This window comes from Colletes latitarsis, chromosome 1, assembly GCF_051014445.1.
Source record: "Colletes latitarsis isolate SP2378_abdomen chromosome 1, iyColLati1, whole genome shotgun sequence".
In the NCBI taxonomy this organism is placed as follows: Eukaryota; Metazoa; Arthropoda; class Insecta; order Hymenoptera; family Colletidae; genus Colletes; species Colletes latitarsis.
This window is the reverse complement of record NC_135134.1, coordinates 54190570-54212465: the sequence shown is the minus strand read 5'-3', so window position 1 is coordinate 54212465 and position 21896 is coordinate 54190570. Positions and strand designations below refer to the sequence as shown.

At 45.3% G+C, this 21896-nt stretch overlaps 1 protein-coding gene across 5 annotated transcripts in view; it reads left to right on the top strand.

The window, feature by feature from the left end:
• The window catches only part of Kek5 (leucine-rich repeat, immunoglobulin-like domain-containing kekkon 5 protein), a 248602-nt gene that overhangs the window by 137581 nt on the left and 89125 nt on the right, over positions 1 to 21896 (top strand). The gene's annotated exons all lie outside the window — the stretch shown is intronic.

Genomic DNA, 21896 nt, shown 5'->3' with positions numbered 1-21896 from the left:
TGTCCTTAATCTTGTATCGTTGATATGGTTAGAAAACGTATCTTCAGGCTTAAAAAACAAACACAGAAAGCTTGCAGTAATCTAGTATTGCTCTGACTCCCAATCAGGCTGCAGTAAATTACAAAGTTTCGTGAAAAGAGGGTGAAAACCGATCGACAAGGTGCACGCGGCGCGGTTGGAAACAATTTATCGGTCGCAAATTTGGGTATAGATAACTTAATTAATCCCGCGACCGCGACGATCACCGGATATCCCGGCATAGTTGGCGGAAGACTTTGAATGGTTGGTAGCTGGCGAGCGTTCCTAAGCCATGGAAATTAGCCTCGGCGGCTGTCCGTGCAGCTGATGCCCGAGGGAACCGTCCGCTCGAAAACGCCCGGTAGAAAGCGACAGAGCAAAAAGAAAAAAATGTCAGCGGTTATAAAAAGAGATAAAAAAGAAAGGAATGAGAGAACGAATTTTTGCGAAAAGGTGGTAGCGGCGATACGCGTTCGAGAGTTGGATGAGGGGGGCGCGCGTTCGCTGCAAAGGCGGACGTATTTCGAGATCGTTTAAGCGCTCACAAAGGCGGAAGCACATTACTGCCACCTCACGTGGGCCCACGCGAACGAATGAAACTCCAAACCTGTGAAATCACCTATAACCTACGGACTAGCGACGCGTCATTGCACTCGACGTCGCGTAACCCCTAATTTCGCGAGCCAAATACTCTCGTCCCTGTAATTACGAGCTCTAGCATTGGCGTGCAAAGAAATTTCTCGATTTTTCCTATCAGTCGATTCGAATAGAGAATAGCTGACGCGTGGCGTGCGAAGCACAACGATGCGTCTCCGTCCGGATTAAAATCAACTGCAAGCTTCGCGGCGCGACAATAATGCGTTACCACCTTAAACAATTAACGAGCCCGGGTCTGCTGACGCGTCGCGACGCCGAACGAATGCGTTCCCACGTTCGAAAAATGCTCGCTCGAGAGGTTAGCGCAACAGACTGATGGAGGGGGTTTGTGTGGACGAGTCAGCAGCGTCGGTGCAATAAATAGAAGGAGAAAAATTACAGGTCGGCCGATGATCGTCGACAATTGCTAAACCGTAATGGCCGGCGGTACGCGGGAGAGTTACGCGCGCCCGATAGCCACGTCACATTCATAAACGGCGAGTGTCGTGTAATGAAAAAAAAAAAAGAGTAACGTAGGATCGCCGGCGTCGGTGGGAACCCGTCGGGCGAAAAAGAGCGTGCGAAATGAACCATGAAATTAACGAATGGCCCCGAATTCGTATACGCGGTTCCCATTTTGCCGGCCAATTAATTATTTAAAACGCTCGCGGCCCTGGAAACAACACCACCCTGTTGATACTCATATTCCCGCTCGCAAGATGGATGATAGGGCGCCCTCCAACCCTCGAGCCCATCACCAATGCGTTGCTACGTGTACGCGTGAACGCGGCTGTCATCGGAAGGCAACGTTGTTTTAATTAATAGCGCTGGAGGATTCCTAGCTGGGAGCCCCTGACCCTTTCGAAAGTAATTTTGAAATTTCGGCTGAATTACACAACTGCCCTCGTCAAAAGTTGCAAACGATCGACGATCATTTTTCTCTGGTACAACTATGGATGAAATCGAGTTCGCGAAAGGGCTGAAAATGGCGAGAATAGCTCTCTACCTAGAGCTTCCAATTGATTTCGTTCCGACTATACCTACAGTGCCAAAGTCAATTGTCCAGCGAAGGACACTAAGGGTTGAACCCACTGTTCCTTTGTTGCTTGCCCTCTGTCCTTCTCGTCCTGTGTTCTCTCGTAGATCGCCCCACGTTTGCTCCACCCATCAGTTTACTCAAGGAGAGGGAGTGGATGCTGGCGGTTGACGAAACATCTTTTGACATCAACTCCTCCGCTATATATGTGGGATCAGAGACCCCCTATACCCACAGAAAAGGAATCGTTAACGCAGGAATAGGAGCTGTATGCGCGTGGGATCATTATTACCGAATAGTTAGTAACGATGTAAATTTCGATGCCTATTGTCGAATCCCGGTCGTTCGGGTTTTCCGTCTTTCATTTTGGAAAACTGAATTTTCGACCGAACGAACACGCAAAATGAAACATGGTTCGTCGGTAGATATTCGTCGGGCTGCATTTAATGAAACGAAATTGTTCGATAATATTGGATCGGTTTGATGGTTGAAGCTACCGGTGCACGCGAGGAATGCCACGTCAAAAAAATTGGGCGATCATTGTAGACGCGGTAATATCGCGCAATACGGGAAACGTAGACTCTGCTCGATAATCCGTTTCAAGGAATTCGGAAGTTTAAAAATTGGATTGATTAATTCATAAACGTGCCACGGGTACTTTATATTTCTTTTCACTCGAAGTGATCGATCGAGATGGATCTGACCTTTATCGGGAACAGAAATTCATAACCTTTTTTAAAATAAATACTTCTTATTTTTTATATCGAGTATATAAAAGCTCCTAGCTGCGTAAACTTAATGTTAGTCCAATCTCCGCAAAATTAGATTTTACTGCATAATGAACTGTTGCACTTTCGTACATGAAGGCTGACCGCGGTACCATAATATCATAGCAACGTTAGAAACATGCGCGATAAACGACGCTATTGTACTAATTTCAATTATTAACACGGTCTAGTTTAAGTGGAGCACGATGATTAAAAATTACAGAAACCTGACCGAAAGTAGAAAGAGCTTTGAAATTTTCACGAAACCAGATATACGTGTAAGAGTTTTTCGTTATATTTTTCTTTCCACTATTTCGAACATCGGATTTCGAAGTTTGCAAAATAGTATTTTGGCGAGCTTTTGAGATTTCCGACCACCGCGGGACAAGGCACGCCACCGCTGGTCGAAATCACACGATCAATAGAAGCCTGACCGATCGTAATCCGCAAATTGTTAAATGGAGTCAAGATTTTGCAAATCGACGACAAAACGGTACCGCTGGATCACGTTCTAAAATCGTCGGGCGCTCGATGCAGGTCATTGGTTGTAAAACAATAAACGAAGCCAGCAATTTCGTCCGCGCGGACGTTCTGTTTTCCATGATTCGAGGCTAACGAGCGACGTCCGCGAGCCAACGCACAGGCATTTCAGATATTCGGTCGTATTGCAATCGACATTGTCAACGCCACAATAATACCCGACGGATAGGACGTGTCCAGTCAGCGTCCACCTATTTCCAGCGAAATTACTGGCAGCTCGAATTACTTTACGTGGGTGGAAAAATTTGGGAGAGTAATTCTATACATCATCCCTAAAACGAAAGTCCCATGAAATTGTTCTCCATAAATTAGCGACGAAAATTTCGATACTAGAAACCATTTCGTTTCGGTTAGATGGTAGATACTATTTGATGTGACCTTTTCGTCAACTACCCTGAACGATCTACCCCTAAATCCAAAGGTAAATTGTTGACCAGTCTTGCAGAAACCCCAAAACCTGAAATGAATTATGTAATTTATCGGAGACACGATTGTGCTCCGAGAGTTAAAATTCTGAAGACGCAGTCGCGTCGCCAGTAATAAAATACTCTATAAAGGTCGAAACAGTTATAAAACTTTTTCAATAGCTTCCGTTAAAACAGTTGGAATGGAACTTTTACAATAAACGCCCTCACGCTATATAAGTTCCGATGAGAACAGATAAATGAAAGGAAAAGAATTCTGGCTTGAATGGAAATAAAATTTATCACGTGACGGGAACAGGTATCTCGATTTTTGTCACAAAGCTTCTATAATCTGCGTTCTATGAAAAGTAGCTTTCTCAATTGTGCAACCACCCTATAATTTTGACAAAATCGACCGTACACGAAGCGTACAACCTAGTAAGGGTTTTGCGAATTGACGTGGGACCTTCCAATTCCGAAAGGTTCCCCGCTCGTGGCGTTGACAGGTATCGAACATCGATATCGCGTGCACGAGCCCGTGAAAAGCACGAACGTAGGTAAAAGTGCTAAATTAAAAGTAAGATTGATCGTACGTTCGCGTTCGTTAACGTTACGTACGTCTGCTTTGCGTAATGTTTTTCCAGCCGAGTAGCGTTCGCTGCGATATTGCCGTGGCGCAATTGTTCTCTTTCAGCCGTGCTCGGAGCTCTTGATTGAAACTGTTGCGTCGACGAATCGATTTCGATCTGAAAAGTGGTCAATTTCTAGCTATAATGGTCACGGTTTTACAATTTTCCAAGAAATCGTTTCGAGTATCGAACAAAAGAACTTATTATCCCCCCGTTAAGCGTTCAAATTTATAGAAACGTTAGTCGCAGCGTAGCTGGTAAAACCATACTATTTTTTGTCAGTACGTCGTTTACTTCAGTTTTTAATTTAAAAAAAAGTAGCCAGCGAAGCGTGTTACTCTATACAAGCCTCGCTGGAAAATTCTGATAACGGTATTTTATTTTATTCCGCGTCTTTATTGCGTCGTAACGAAACGGAATATAAAAAGAAAAGAACTCGAAATATATAACACGCTGGTTACGCCACGGCGAACGGATAAGGTTCAGCGACACGTGTTTACAACCTAACCCTAAACTTGTAAGCTTAACTTAAGAATAAAACGGACGTCGTAATATCAGAGTTTAAGAAGGAACGCAAAAAGAATTATGGGGAACGGAAGAGAATAAAACAGCGAACAGTACGTTCGAAAGAAGTAAATGAATCTAAGGAACGTGTATGGAAAAGGATTAAGCTAAAATAGTAGTGAATTTGGAAAATACCACGAACGTATACGTTGTTTCTAGTGTGGCGTCGCCTCCCATGCTCGCCACCAGAGGGATTCGCGCTCTCACAAGCGCTCGACCGATTTCCTAATATTCCAGTCGTCTAAGGCAGGAAAGCTATACTGATGAGTCCACTAGCAGGCCCTCCTTTCCTTTTCTGTCGTTTTACGAGATTCTCACGAGTTTCAACCCGCAGCGACGCAGCGCCACACCAAAAATAAATGTCTTTTTGTAGCTTCTTCGTCTGCCCGCCTCGAAAATGTGAAGAGGTTATCAAGATCAGACCTGTATGAATTTTCTAGTCGTTCGCGCAAACTTCTGTCGCGGACAAGAAGTGTTCATAACTCGAAAAGAAAGCGTTTTCGAACGTATGACCGTGTGACCTTTCATCCTCAAGGTGAGCGAAACGAGCTCCGAATGTTTTAGTCGCTTGAAATATTTGCATTGAATGATCAAAGTAACCTTCCGCCGAATAATATATCCGATTTCGCGTACCGGTGGTATAATATCTCCGGTGTGTTTGCTCACTTTCCTCTTTCGTGCGTAATCACGCGTAAAAGACCTTTGGAAAACTTTTAACGCCTCCCCCATCGAACAGTCTCATCTTCAACGATTCCGTGCCAGTCGCATGTAGGTGCATTAATATTAATGCTCCGGTCTGGGAATAAATTTGTCCCCGCGCCAAAAAAGAAACTTTCAAATGTGCCGAAATTTACGGAATCCCCCACTTCGACGATTCCCATTGTTCTCCGCTGATTCCATGAAAATTTAATGCACCGTCGCTGATCGTCTCTACACAGGGTCGTTCAACGCAACAGAATCCGTGATTTTTAAACGTACGTTTACATTATTTAATATTTTCCCCCGACAAAGAAACTGATACGAGTTCTCCTTGGAATCTTCGTTTCTCTACAGAGCAGATTGATATACTCCAACAAATTTAATAAGATCCCTGAGGGGGTTCTATGAACGTAATAGGCTGAGACGAGATATCACCTGTCAGGTGACATCTGATACTTTTATAAATTACGAAAGATTTTATGCAATCGAGAGAAACTAACACGCCAGACGCGTATGGATCCTGGGAGAAGAAGCCTCGCCGGCCATGTTGAACGTCAGGGATCCGATTTAGCTGGATATAGATCACGGTCAAAACAATCATAGTCTACATTACAATGACATTATCATATCCAGCATTACCATGAAATTATCAGCTGTTCGAAGACTGTGAGTACCGTTGCGATGCGCGGGGACCGCAATTTCGACGGTATTGACGCAATTTCAATCAGGAGCGTCGAAGGATCCCCGGTGCCCGTTGGATTTCGAGCTTGCGGTCCCGCGACAGTTCGAACCGCGACGACTATTTGTACAGGCCCTTTGTTATCTTTCGCCCCGGAATGGATATCCGCAACGCTCGCGATCCCAAAAGCCGTCTCCCGGCGGCGAGGATGACGCGCGGCGTCGTACACGCGAGGGACGAGCCGCAGGAATGCGACGTTGAATAGGCAGAATTAATGGGAACGACGGACTCTGAGGTAATAACCAGGAGCTCTTGCTGCCGGCCATTGTTGTACGGTTTCTGATATGGCTCGCTCGCGTTGCGCCGCGGCCGGGCTACGTGCCTGCGACTAAAAATCGCATTAATCCCCGATCCACCTAGCGAACGCGACGGGAAGCTAAGAACCCAGGCACAGTTTCCGTGTATTAATTGGGGATTCGCACGCCACAACCGAGCATCGAGGGCTTTTTCGAGGGCTCGAAGGGTTGTGCACAAAAGACTGAAGGATTGCAGGCGGTAGCCATTTCGAGTATTAGGATCGAGGACAAAGGGATCGTCGACGGGCCTCGATGGAGGATCGCGTTAAGATTCACGCGTGTCTCGGACACACGTGTCGTTCTTCGACTAGGGAATCTGATGGGACGAGATCTAGACAGGATTTTTCAATTAAATTTTTTTTATGGGATTCAGAGTCAAACGCGACGCTCGGAAAAAGCGAATACCCATTGAGAACCTCTGCTCCAGAGTACGAAAATTACATTAAGAATCGGTGGAATTGGAACAGCAAATCGCTGGATTTAATACGAGAATCGTACGATCGTGCAATCTCGATTATTGGGCGTTAATAGCGTCGTAGCTGCGACGTTTAACAGCGTTCGACGGCTCTTTCAAAGTAATTTGTATGCTCCGTTCGTTTTATTATGGGGTACTTAGGGAGCGCCTTTGGGATGAATGGTTACGCAACATCCGTTATCAGGAACGATAAAAGGCAGCGCGAGCAAGCAGTTTGCGTATTCCATGGAGCGCCGCGCGAAATTCAGTTTCGTTCCTAAAGGCGGAGGAAGCGTTCCTTTGTTTTCGTTTAAATCGCTGTCGAAAAGCGTTCGCAGTAACGCCGGTAACAAAGAAAGATGAAGGTGGACGCATGGAAGGCGTGCACAAAAGCGGGCACATGCATCCGCGCAGCCTGCGAATCCAATTTCGAACTGTTTGGAAAAAGGATCGACAGAAATAGCAAACGTTGAAACGTGCGCGACTGTCATTCTGTATCGAGCGTTCGCGCGTCGGACACGATTTCCGTTTTAAACGGCAACGATTTAATCAAGGTAATTTTACGCGCGTAATCAACGGCTGAAATTTTTAACGAATAGAACGAATTTTAACAAAGCACTAACAGCTATTTCTTGTACAAAAATACTTCAAAAGCTTCGCGCCTCTCGACACGGTCGTGTGCAAATTATAGCGCCTGATCGTGTAATTTGGCAAGCAGTTATAGGTAATTTCAACCACAATTCCGGTGATTTTGATTAATCGAAGATGGATGTTATATAAAAAGAATTTTAATTTTGTCCAAGTACTGCCATTTACACAGTGTAACTCTGTAATTAATAGCTGCTGCTAACTGTTATTTCTATCTCCAACTTTACTCGTTGCTAAGTCAATATCCTTACCACGTGTCAATATAATGTAACGAGCAGGATTCCCATGAAATCGAGGTTATATTTATTCGAAGTTCGACTGGACTTCGTTTCGGATCCAATTACGCAGAGAATTAATTAATGTTGAAGCGTTACATCAACAAATTAAAATCCCGTAATATTTCTTTACGCAAATTGAAGGGTCTGTTCAGTTTTTGGAATTATTTGTTCGTGCGAATCGACGACAATACGTTTGGGATTTTATCGCGCTGCGTTGGGATTGTTCCATCCAGTCGACGTCGCGAATCGTCCCATGGGAAATGAGGTAGAACGCCGCTAATTAAAATATTCAACACCTTCCGGAACCGGTACGGCGATCGCCAGTATTAATCAAACTGGCGTTTTTCGAATTAGACCGTCGTCAAAGTTTTCTCGGGCGCTTTGAGCGGCATGGGAGCAGCGTGGGTGTGCAAGGGGACCCTTAAAATTGCTTCGCGAGCCCGTGTTTTTTGTTCGTTTCAGGGAAAACCCCATGCAACCAGGTATGAAATTCTACGAGGCAGCGGAAAACGAATGCATTTCGAGGTAATTTGGGCGCGAGGGAAAGTTTTTCGTGCTAATAGAACGCAATTAAACGGGACGGATGAGCGTAAACAAATCTGACTCGCATTGAGCCGGAGATCTCTTTGATTTCGCGAAACAGAACCGTGAAACAAACTTGGCCCAAACTTAACTCCATTCGAGGGTACACGTTTCTATCGTTTACAGGGGAAGGTTAAAGAAAACTTGGAGGAAATTTTGTTTAATTAAGTACATACGAATAAGCGGAAGAGGAAGTATGATATTTTTTTATTCGAGGCTCCGTTTTCCAGGAAATCAACTTTGAAAACTCATTGGGTATGCAAGCAGCATGGTACGACTTGGGCGCTCAGGACAAGTAGAAACAGTGATTAATGGACAGACGCGGCAGATAAATCGAATTCAATCGCACGCGTATCCGACAAATTTTCAGATTCAATTATCTCGAACACTTCAAAGGAGAAAATTTCAAATATTTTTGTAGAGTTACATTCTGCCCGGTTCTATCGCCTTCTATATACATTTTATATTCCTTTATATCTATTTGTTTCTCCCTGGTCATCGACGGAAAATCAGTTATTTTATTGAAAGCCACAAACAAATGCTCACGATTTTATGTTTGATTTTCAATTGTAAATTATAACGAAGGTCCACTGTTTTAAAAGCGTTCGAATGCCCGCGCGTACACATAACACGCGCGTGCAAATATTGAAAATCATGCGTCATAATTATATCCATAAATCATAACTTGTTGCTGGCGGAACACGGTAGCTTGTGTGTAAATGATTCTGCTTTAAACTGGTTTCGCGCGTATCTTGCATCGGTTCGTGACGCGTTACGATACTAAACCCATTCCCAACATTTTCTGTAAACTGTTCTGTCTACTGTGGCGTTCCACAGGGTTCGCCACGGTTATTCAACGTTTACGTCACACAGCTGCTCCACATTGTCAGACATTCTGCTACGTGCACGTATGCTGATGTCACACAACTGCTTAAAGTATTTGACCCTGCGCGTCTCTGCGATATCGGAAACTGGATCGGATCTCTCGAAGATTCACCAATGGTTGGTTTCTCACGGAGTACACATGAATCCTCTCAAATCTTCTCCTCGCCGGTTCCTCCGCACTTTCGTGATCTAGCACCTAACCTCCTGTTAAAATAAACTATACCCTCGTTGCAGCTCAATCATCTCTGAAAATACTTCGTGTTAACTTCGAATCCACGCGGAGAGCTTCCCGTCCCACGTCGACCAGTATTAGAAACTCCTACATCCACCGTAAACCGTATCCTTCCTAATTTCTCGTCCGTTCGATTACACGAACGCTGTCTACCGCATCGTAGTGGCTAAAACCGTTTCATCCTGCGCGCAATATGTACATAATTCATGTATTCGCTGCTCTATTTTTCCTCATAAACACGGTCGTATCAAATATATTACCCTTTCTTTTTCAAACTGGCTGCCTTAACATGACACAAAGATGGATGTAACGCCTCTGTCGTCTCGCGCATAAAATCCACCCCTTTAGCAGACGTTCCTATCTTCGCAACATAATATACTTCAACTATGAACTTTGTCCCATCAATTCTTCCAGCAAGCGAGTCAAATCCCTTCCTGGCGTTGATTGCTTTCCTCCTATTAAATTCTTTAGTTTCACCATTGCGATCTACGACTTTCCTATACCACTGTAGGTATGTTTTCTTCGTAACGTAAACGAATTAAGGGGGAATAGAGAAATACACTCGAAACTAAATTAACCATATTTCGGGGGAAGCGAAGAGCTCGCGAGTCCGCGTTTATCATAATTTTCGTTCTGAATCCTCCGAGGCGTAGCACGCGCTCGAAAATTCTGTGACCCCGTTTTTTCGTCGCTTTGCGTTATCGTTTCTCTATCAAACGCGTCTCTGATCCCGAAATAAGGTCAACCCGTTTGACCCGGGGACCTCGAGGCGACCGTTTTTCTGGTTCCACGAATTCGACGTCGAAACCGTGCACGAAGGGCGAACAATCCCGACATGTCGCTTTAATTACCGCTCGACCGTAACATCGTTGCGAGGACTGGTCGGAAATTAGACGTTTAAGTGAAAAGCGGTGCGGCTTAATTGTCTCGAAAGCCGAATCGATCCCTCAAACCGATTAAATTGCTGCTCCGCCCACGGTCGCGACCGAATGATCTTGACGGATCCGTATCTCCTTTGTCGAGCTCGACGTTCTCAATCGACCGGAATCCGTCTTTCGCGTGTAAGCTGAAAGTACCACTAATTGACCACTTAAGGGATTTTTTCTCAAATACCTTCTGCTGTTCGTCTATCGGTTATAGAATTTAATCCTCAGCGATCGAAAGCTTCCGTTCGTTTCTACGGTCGAACGTCGATTATTCGGAAGTATATTAAAATTTAAAGTGACACCTGTTTCGTTATAAACTTTCGCTGGTAATGTTTGGTAGCATTCTCAGTGCATCGTTCATTTTTTAAAATGCCAAAACCGAGACGCGAGACGCAGTTCTCCCGGCTCATTAATAACAATTAGAATGTCAACGGGTCGTAGGGGGTGTGGAAAAAAATTGGCGTACTCTAGTTGATTGCCGAATACAGATAAATACGCTTTTAGCGAGGGTAGTCAGACCGCGTGCGGGGTGGTTAACAAATCGCTACGCCGGCCCGCCGGAAAACCATCCAGCCCCGGAATATATTGGAGCACTCGGGGACTCTCTGATCAATATGTAGACGACGTTACATTTGTAGCCGGTGTGTTCGCCGATATCGCACGGCAACCGTTATGGTTATTTCATACGCGTCCGTGGGGAAGAACCGGATCGTCGATCCTCCCGGCCGATTCCCGCGGGGCCTCGAAATTTTTTAACGGAAGAAGGTCGTTAGCGTTCCGCTGAACGGTTTTGGATAAGCGCCGGTGCGATCCGAACGATCACTTGTGGATTTGTCAGCTCACTTATCGTTTATTCAACTACAACGGGCGAGCTCTGTACCCGGCGTTTCGGGAGCACCTGCTCGATTTTTTGCAATTTTTCATTTATGTTCGTTGCTTTTCTTGTTTACCCGTCGTCGTTTATTTCCTTTTATTTTCGATCGTTCAAGCGCAGGCGAGCCAGGGCGATTCTACGTGGGAAAATAAGTCGAGAACGTAGAGTAACATTTTTCCGTACCGGGCTTTGTTTTCGGGAATATCGACTTGGGCGCCGAGGCAAGTAGAAATATCGAGCAATGGTCGGACGCGTCTGCGTTCAAGTCTGTTTCGCTCTGACTTTGATACTGGATTTTTGTGGAATAGAATTAGGTGATATAATGCTTTCTTTCCCGAATAATAAACGTCATTGAATACGACTTGCCTGGCGCGTCTGACCATTCCTAGATATTTCTACTCGTTCCAGCGTCCAAATTCCATATTCGATTAATCTTTTCGCGTAGAATCCAGTGTCGTGGATCTTTCTGAGAATTTTCATGAAACATTGTCGTTGTTATGGAACCAACAGGTGGTACACACGATGAAGTATGCATTCGACAGCCTGTCTTTATAATACATATCCGCTGACGTCAAAGATTGGGAAGAAGGTAAGCAGTGTCAAGGATAATAGATTAAAAACCAACACGAATCTCGAGGTGACAGCTGTTCGTTAGACACGGAAGTTATTATAAATAGATAGCAAAGTGAACCTTTACCGAGAAGACCAGTTCAGAATGGAGATTCGATTAAAAAGGTCTTTCGTCGCAGGATCTATGGGTCTATTAGGCTCTAGCCGCGCTTTTGACTTTTTCCAGGAGGTCAGAAATAGGGAAATTGATGCCAAAAATTTATCTACGCTAATCGTAGAATGGATTTGACAGCCAGACGTTTAAACCGTTCTTTGTTGAAACTTGCGGTCTTCGTGAAAGGCAAAATTCCAGGTCACATTGATCGAAGCTCGTCGTTATCGCCGGACACCGCAGGTGTGAAGCTAGACGCGCGATTACGATCTTGGTCAGCGCTATCGATGCCCATCCTGATGGTCGTTACTCGAGTATCCTGTTAAAACCGCGATCGCGTTGTCGCAGCATTGCGCAATAAAATCAATAAACGACGATTTGACGGTTCGAGGACTTTCTGCTGGCTGAGAGTGCTATTATATTTGCTTGCTTTAATATGTGTTAGATCAGTAATTCGATGTAACATTACACAGTGACGTTCTACGTCGTTCGTAAATGACTCCAATTAAGAAAGAGAAATTTAAAGACACCGATTGCAAATTTCATTTCCGAAAATTGTGTGCCTATCGGTTTGTCGGTTCAAGAGTCGAATTAGGATTCTTTGTTTGCTGGTTGAGCACCAATTGACCTATACTGATCGCTGATAGAATCTTCCCGTCTGCGCTTTATGTCTGAAAATGGGCGCTGTCTTCAAATTGAAAGGCATCTTCCGACCATTCTTTGCCGAGCATTTCAGCAAACGCTGACGAATATAAGAGAACAAACGTGTCCATCGATTGCGTCCAATACAAAATTAAGGTCGAGGATTCTTCTTCGAAATGCAAATATTAAATAGCGAAGCATATGGAGACGTAAAATTTATATAGGGTAGAACGTTAATTATCAACAGAAACATGTTCTTTAAAAAGAGCAGTACCGGGCGTATAAAATATTCTCCGCGGAAAGTTTCGGTAGAGTATCTCAACGGAGACGTAATTTAGCTGGGCTTAATCCACCGGTTCAATTTACTGCATCAGGATTATCCAAACCAGAATTCCATTTCAGCGAAAACCATAATGTTTCGTCGGATTGTATAAAAATACGACTCGGTACGTTTTGAATACTCGGTGAAAAAATAGTTAGATTATTTATTGTCCAGCAACGGCGTCGGTGGTTTCGATTCTTCTGATGCACTGGCTATCCGGTTGGTAAAATATCGCGGTGGAAAATATGTTTTTTAGCCGTACGCGCGGTGGCAAATGCAACGTATGCCTGCGTGGTCCGCACGGCCGGAAGTCACACCGCATTTGTTACCTTTACGGATGAGATTCTTTCCAGTCCGTAATACTGCCAGCAACGTTTCTCGAAAAACAATGATATATTGCCGCAGGATTCGTTGCAGGTGCCACGAAACCTGCACACAAAATGGGAACACGGACCTCGAATCTGAACGCAACACTTTTCACGGTTAATAAATTAAAATTAGATAAGTTCGATGCTAGCAGAAAGATTGGAGACTTCGTAAATCGAACTTTATCGTGACAATTAAATTTTACTAAGACTATAAATACGTATCTCGAGCTTCTAATTTCGTCAGTGGCCAAGGACAAAATCACCCGAGGGTCGTTCGCGTTTACAGACTCAGTCGTTAATTACATTTAACGTCGCCATCAGCAAGTCTGCTAGACATAACGTCCTGATAGAACGTAAATTAACTAATCGACCTAGTCGGTCGTGATATGCGCCAAATTCCCGGTCGATTTAATGTCAGTGATTTCGGCAATGGCCACAGAAGAGATTTACGTGCTGCACTAAATAAACGATCGACGACGAATCAATTTTTTTATATTCAAATAATTTAAGTAAATTTCAAAAGGACTTTATCGCGCGATCGGTCTAACAGAAGGGATTAATTGTCTTTGAAAAGAATGTAATGCACAGACTCCAAATGATTAAAGATCTTTTCGAAGCGCAGGGAGTCGTAGCGAATTTTTTCTCAGCGAAGCGTTCCGTTTCCTCTCGCGTCTCTCTTCGACTCGCCCTAAGTACTTTGCCGTAACGATTTTCCACTCTCTTTTCCTTCTTACAGAATCCTCTAAACTTTAATTCATGCTACGACTAAGTTTAGTCTTTAAGAGCTACGATAAAGATTTACTTTGCGTCCACGTGAAACGTTCTTCTTTCGAATTTTAACGGGGATTTAATAATTGAAAAGAAATCTGAAATCTGTTGCCAGAAATGCAGTCTCGAGTGAAAAATGCCAATAAACGTGGCTCTCGGGTGCTCGTTTACAAAGTTTCTGTTCGAAAGCTTCGCGCACCGAGTTTGTCTTCCCGGAAATTCGCGAAATTGTGTGCACGTTTTTGTATCTCGTCTTCCGTTATTTTTATACAAAGTTTCGACAGAAATTGGCGTCACGACGAATCGTCGGATCAAGTTTCTCGCGTAATTGCCAGTTGTGTCGCAATAACGCCTGTTTCGCGTCCGATTCGCGATAAAAGCAACACCAAGGAACTCCGGAGCGAGGTATTTAAATGGACACATCCTGGCCGCCGACTGTCTGCGCGGTTATCCAGCGTCCTCCGCAGGAAGACGGTAACTACCAAACACTCGGGGAACTACGGAGCAAAGTTTCAGAGGTCGTGGCGAATACCGAGTCGGACGAGTCTCATTTCCTAACGCGACAAAGTAATTTTCGTAAAGGGAGAAAGTGGACTTAAAGGGAAGTTATAATGAAACACGTATTCGAGCGTGCCGATACGGTCTGCTTCGTAACAGTCGTCCCTCCTTTTACGAGGACGGACTCTCGCCCGAAGATCATCAGCCTTTGTGCGATTCAATGTTTTTCCGGGGCGTTTGTCGGTTCTAAAGTTCCCCGCCGACTTCTACCGTCTTATCTCCGAGTCTTGGTTCCCTTCTCTCTTCCGGCTCTCCTCTTTGTCCGCTTTTCTTTCTCTCCCCGCGTCTCTTTCTCCATCCCTTATCTCATCGTCGTTGACTGCCCGACCCTCCACCGGCGTGTTTCTGTCTTTCAGCTATTTCAACCTCCCCGGGCAATTCTCTTCCCGTCTCCCACGATGCTTCCTCGCAACCCCTCTCTATCGCTTTTCTTTCGCATCCAGAGGGCCTTTGTCCGCCGTCAGTCATCTTCCGTGCTTCTTCGCCTTGAAAGAACCACCCTCCGCGCGGGGATCGTCGCGATCGCACGCTCGGGGTAGTTTCGTCCAGGAAGTTTCGACGATTTAATTATTAATTACAAAGGGGACGAAGCTAGGAATCGCTCGCCTAGCTTGCTACCACCCTGTGTCTGCTACGCCCTACAGTCGAGCACATTCTTATCGAAATAAACATAATTTGCATTATTTGTCCCCCGAGGCTTCCGGTCAGATTTTTTAAAAAAACATTCCGCCACGACGATTAGAAAACTTGAGGCAAATTTTGTGAAAAACAAGAGGAACCGTGGCCCGACGAACTGACTCTATAACATAAAACTCTCGTAACTTTCTACGGAATATTAGTTCCCTTCCCTTAAAAATTCCAGAAAGCAATTGCATTTTCTCAACTTTCGCTGGAGTAGCCGTTCGTCTTTCACGTCGGCGTTCGAGTTCGTTGCCATATCGTTCGTATCTCATCCCAATCGGTCGATGCAAAAATATTATGTCAGCCACGACGACGCTCTAAGATGCAGAGTTTAAAAAACTTTCTTGACGAATTCTCGCGGTTCCACTTATTTCCTCGTGTCCGTTGCACAAAGTGTCGCGAAATCTTCTCCGGCGGCAACTTTTACGAGTCGCCGCGGGGGGAAGTTGTTTCCCGAACGAGCGACTCGATTAATTCACGAGCTCTCCTCCCGGAGAGTCCTTTGTCCGTCCTCGAACTCGAGATAACAACCGCTCCGCGAAGCGGAAGAAGGATATATTTTCCGGGAACACGCAATCGAACAGTTTCGTAATTAGACGCTCCCGCCCCTCCCCCTCTGTCGTATGGAATGCATCAGGAATCCGTGAGCTAGAGTGCATCGCGAGGGAACGGATTGCACCGAATTACACGTTAATTCCGAATGTGGGAGTCAATTGGATCGACAGAGGCCGCAATTACGAACTTAGAGCGTGTTCAAAATACGACTGGTTCGTGTCGCGGAGGACCCATATCCATCCGGAGATCAGAATATATTAATAAAAGCCTCTTTGCGTGCGTAACGCGAGTTTGCACAATTTGAAAAAGTACGAGGGAAAATATACGTGACTGACGAGGACCGGGGACATCGCGGGTGATTAGCTGCTGCTTTTCCGACGAGCCAAACCGCTACTATCCCGTTGTTAATGACTCCTTTTATACTTGGATCGAGGGACCTAGCCCCATACAAATGACTCAGTCAATAGGAGCCAATTGCGGCAAGCACAAATTGCATCTAAACCGAGGGTTACTGGGTAAGCTTTACCGAAGAGTCTTCCAGCGATCCGCGACGAGACGTACGTTTTGGGAAAGCCACCTATTTTCACTGAAGAAAGTCTTTCGTCTTACTTTGACCTCTAAAATCTCCCATTAAAATTTTAGACGCCAAATAATTGGACTATATCTACACATGAAGTGATAAAAACAAGGAATATAATCATAGATCTCTGGCCACACGTTATATTTTCGGTAAAGAATTTTTTTCTCGAAAGTGCGTAGGATTTCGGGAGTATGTCTATTCACCAAAAATGATCGCAATTAACCCCCGCAACTAAACATAATTTTTTTTAGAACGATTTGAAAATTTTTTTTTCGCCGAATTTCAGGGGAATCATTCATTCATGGTCAGACATTATATTTTCGATAAAGAATTTTTTTCTCAAAAGTGCATAGGAATTCAGGAGTATGTCTATTCACCAAAAATGATCGCAATTAACCCCCGCAACTAAGCATAATTTTTTTAGAACGATTTGAAAATTTTTTTTTCGCCGAATTTCAGGGGAATCATTCATTCATGGCCAGACATTATATTTTCGGTAAGGAATTTTTTTCTCGAAAGTGCGTAAGATTTCAGGGGTACCTGTAATGACAAGAAATGATTGTAATTTACCCCTGAAACTAAAAATAATTTTTTCAGAATGATTTGAAATTTTTTAATTTCGCCGAAAAATTTGTCCACCTATTATAGTTACTCGGATAATCAGGTGCCGGATAATCCGAGCACTGCTGTACCAGATTTCTTGATTTCCCGATGAACCATTGTATAAAGCGTCTTCTCGTATTTTTGGACGCGGGGTATCTAAAAATATCGAGCAATATAAAACAAATTTGCATTGGAGAGACTGTGTCCACGTGATAGTGGTTCTCTTGCGATTGACTTTTTTATGACAGTAGCGAAGAATGTATATTTTCGTGCAGGAGGGTGGATCGCGAGAGAACGTATTGCACCGGCGGTCAGGTTACACGTTAATTCGGGAAGTAAGAGTCGGTTGGGTCGACAAAAGCCGCAGTTAGGGGCATAGAATACGCTGAAAAGACCGTGGCCTGACTTTGGCCGATTGCCCGTGTCTTTAACCCTCCGCCCTCGCCGCCCAAACCCTTGTTTTACCCGCACTCGACACGACGACCGGTCTCACGGAGTCGTTTCTCAAGGGGCCGGATGCTACGATGCCACGTTTAGACGGAAGGGACGTGACGTTAAATGGGTACACCTAATATCCACGACGAGGCTGAATTATACGACAGCCCTTACCGCTCATTTAGTATTCCGTGAAGATAATTTCACGCGAATCCATTAGGCGGAGGGACGAGAGGCGTTAAGTTTCGCTCCTTCCATCCCAGTCGATGCTGAGGGGAACGTGGCCGACCGTGGCACAGAGAGCCGGTATTGTCGGCGTGATCCGCATCCGACTGTCGCTCCACAGGATGAAACTCACGATTTACTCGTGATTTACCAGGGTCGCGTATGGGAAGCGTCAAAGTTTACGAGATTCAATGCCACCGAGTGATAATCTCCTTTTACCCATAAAACGAGTATCTGCGACTAATACCAAGGGGTCACGTCATTCGAGAATCGTCCATATAATGCAGGGAGATCGATAGAATTTCTCTGGAGTTTCTTTAGTTCTCCCTAGCGTCTTACCATTCTTGCTACCGATAGAAACGTTTGAAAAAACTTGCGCGTCGCGCGAACGGAAAGAAAATTTTTTTAATAACAGCGGACGGAAGTTCGTCGAACACCCGGTGGTCACACGCGTTAACAGAAATTACACAGGAAACTTCGCCGTCGCGATGGCCGTTACCTAAATGTTATATTTGCGCGAGTAACTTTAAAACTCTGCAACATTGGAAAACAAGGAGCTTTTTACAGGAGGTAGTCTTTTTAACTGTAATTTCTCGATGTCGACAAACTTTAAACGATACCCTTGATCCTTGAATTAATCTGTTTCAAAGTTTCAAAAACGAGGAATATTTCTCGTTAGCAACTATGTTCGCCGGCGGTAAGAAAAATTGCATTCGCGGCTGATTGCGACGGAATTAAGAACGCAGTCGTTTATTGCAATTATTAACGAGCGCCGATGATCTTTTTCTCGAAACGCGAATAATGACGTTAGACCTAAGCTTCGAGAACGAGCTTACTAAGCATTAACTGCTCGGTAAGTAAAACCCCGTTCCGGAAGCGATTAAAGCTTACCCGTTATAATCTATCAAACCCCAGCTATTATGTCATGTCGTTAAACTGATGCGTTCTAATGAGCGCGGTGTAACTTCCGTCTTACTCTCCTCAGCATTTCTGATGGTCGGTCGAGAGATGTACAGCACGTTGGCCTAAATAAGGAAACAGAATGGCATCATCATTACGCATAATGACACGGACGGAGACGATAAAGTATCGATCGCTCACGATGAAAGTTGTCGCCCGGGTATAGCGTTCAATATCCGTAATACCTCTTCGGGAGGTTATTTTATTCGTAAACTATTAAATCGTCTGCTAGAAGACTTGTCGCCAAGCGAAACCGGTTACGACGCCCGAGAGAGAATCAAATCGATTTCGAAAATTGCATTTCGGGCAAATAAACTTTCTTTAAATTTATGATCCAACCTAGTCCGAAAGCTACTCGAAGGAAAACCAATGACGAATCGCAGGAAGCGATCCTTCGTCTCACGAAAGAAGACCACGGGGCTATATAGGGGCGCAATGCTTCTCAATCGGTCAAGCAATAATTCCTTCGACCATAGCCAGGCTCGTTTTCCTCCGCATCAACAGGTATCCAGCAAAACGTACACACCTGTTCGCAACGGTCGTATGCAGGGTGCTTAAAGGCGGATTTCCACCATTCGTCAGCCAACTGATAACGGTATTCGAACATTGTGATCGAAAATGACAATTATATAAGAATTAATCTTAGACAAAAGGCGTAGATCTCGCAAGTATCGACCCGACGAGACGAACGACGAGGACGATGGCTTATTGCTAGCTTTGTTCTTCTGGTCCGGAGATACACGGCTGCACGGTGCGCGCAGATAAACGGCATAAAGGCCGTTTTATTGAAAGGATCCGCCATTCGTGGAACAACGGAAGGCCCTGCAGAACGGAAGAGAGCGTCGCGAGAGGGAACGATAAGTTTTTCGCGATGCAGGCTCACGGTTCCGCGGGTCCGAATGCGTATTAACCCCGGCCAGAGCCCGGAAACGGATTCGTTCTCTGGATGGCGGCACAATGGGGGTGGAGGGAGGAGGGGCATAGATCGTAACGCAGCGGCGTGCGCGTTCAATTACCACGTTTCAGCCCGGGGACATCCTCCGTCGAGTCGTGGAAGAATAGTTTAATCGCGTGCCCGGGTGATCGAAAGGGCTGAAACTTTTCCGGATCGAATGTTTGCCCGCTGGAGCGAGCGTAGTCGGGTTTCATCGATCCACAAAGAGCGTATCGCCCTTCGACCGCGGTATTAAAAGCGATTCGTTACGTTCGTTTCCCGAGCGCGAAGGCAACGCACGAACAACCGTCGATCGTTTGCTGGTTTCGAGCACCCTCGGTCGATTTCGAGTGGCTCGACTATGGCGGGATTTCGGTAAACTGAGCTTGGTCACCGATCGCGCGAACACCGTTCCGGTCTCGAATTGTTTTCTGTTGTGTTTGCGAAGCGCAGCGATATTTGCGGTTCGATTTGTAACGTGAAATTAACCCGGTGTATATATATATGTATCGCTGCAGTTTGGGCGTATTTACTTTCGGGCCTGTGTTACAGCACTCGTTGCTCGTACGTGCGTTTCCTTTGACGGCGACTTGTAGCTTTATTGCGACGGAGCGAGATAAAACCGTGGCAATAGAAGCGTATCGCCCGGGGAATCACCTTCGTCTCCGGGAGAACGAATTCTCTAAGAGAGTAATTAAGAATCGATCCCTTGGACCGGTAGGCTGGGGGAAGAAAGCTATCGTCCAAGTGGACCTCCCTGGAGGATAAACAGTGGTAACTCAGCCGAGGGTAGAGTCGTTCGTTGTTAAATATTAATCCGTTTCTGGAATTTCTATAGCAATTTCGTGAAAAATTCTAAACTCATTTTGCCACCGGAGCGTGTGCACGTATTTCCGAGGCTCGCGTGGGTGACCTGGCAGTGATAGCGTTAAATCGTCGGGGCGGTGTAAACCCTTAATCCCAGACGGTTGACGTTACCAGCGACCAAGGGAGCAATCTATTAATATCTAGCGTTACCAGTGACCCGTCCCAAAGAGGATAATTCAATCGTTCGTTGGGAAACGCAACGCTGGCTACGGCGTTGCTGAATTCAGCGAAATCTTTCAGACGACCGTTTACTCCCCCCGGAGTCCCGTCCCTCCCACCGGTTCGTTAGTATTCATAATTAGCATTAATTTGTATTCATGGTTCAAGAGCTTAACATTCATTATTCTCCGGTCAGGATGGCACACCGTGCCATGACCGTCGTCCCACACCGACGATTTTATTTCAGCTCGCCTATCGGTACGAGCCACGAAATGTTATTCGTGCAGCTAGCCAGCATTGCCGGATAAACGGGGGATTAATTCACTCTCGAAGCGGACGGCCGTGAAGCTGAACTCTCGCGTAGTATGCACGTAACCTATTAAACGGCCGGCGGGCTGTCGACCGCGCGCATGCATCGCTGAAACTAATCGAATGACCGACCGAAAAAAATTTCCATAATCTGTTTTTCCAGTTAAGAGGCGGCCGCGACGCGCAACTAGTCGGCGACCGTCTCCGAACGCCCGTAGATCAAATAATAAATTTCCCTGTAACCGAGCAACGCGAATCCTCGTTTCGCGCAAATGGATGCACCAACGGGGACGAATACTCCCGAGGAAATACGACGAAAGTCGTTCGCGTTCAACCCCGTTTAGCGGAGGGAAGAACGCCGTGTTAACGAATTTAAGAAATAAAGCATGTATATACTATCGTCTTGTAAACAGTTTAACAAATTTTCTTGCCTGTATAATACACCTCGCGAAAAATCGCCAAGTTAAATGCAACGCGATTGTAAAACTCGACGACTCCGAGACCCCGCTAGGAACCTGACGCGATTTATTTCCTTTTACACGCGATGAAATTTCTGAGATATTAATTAACAGAAAACGACTAGGGTCCACATTTTATTAGCTGATTCGTAAAAATTGTAAGAGTCGTCACTTCCCTCGATAACCGATTAATGAGATGCTGTTACCGGTCGATCAGTTTCTCGTGTCGCGGTGCTGTTGGATGCACCGTCTGATTCCCGGTCGACTCATCTCGAGCCGAGTGTACGTGTTTTCGTTAAAGAGAATACGCTGGGAGCGAGGACAGATATGAAGGACGCTTCAGAATTCAAAGGAGCCTGATCTATTCGGCCGAAGAGCAGGAGCGGAGAGATGCTCGAGAGATAGCGAGGAGAAGGCAGGAAACGAGAGATCGGTGGAAAGAGAGATAGGGTTGGCGAAGGAAAACGACAGTGGAAACGACGGAAAGAGGGACCAGAAGAGAGGTAAGGGGCGAAACGATATCACCGCTGGAGATTGTGGTGCA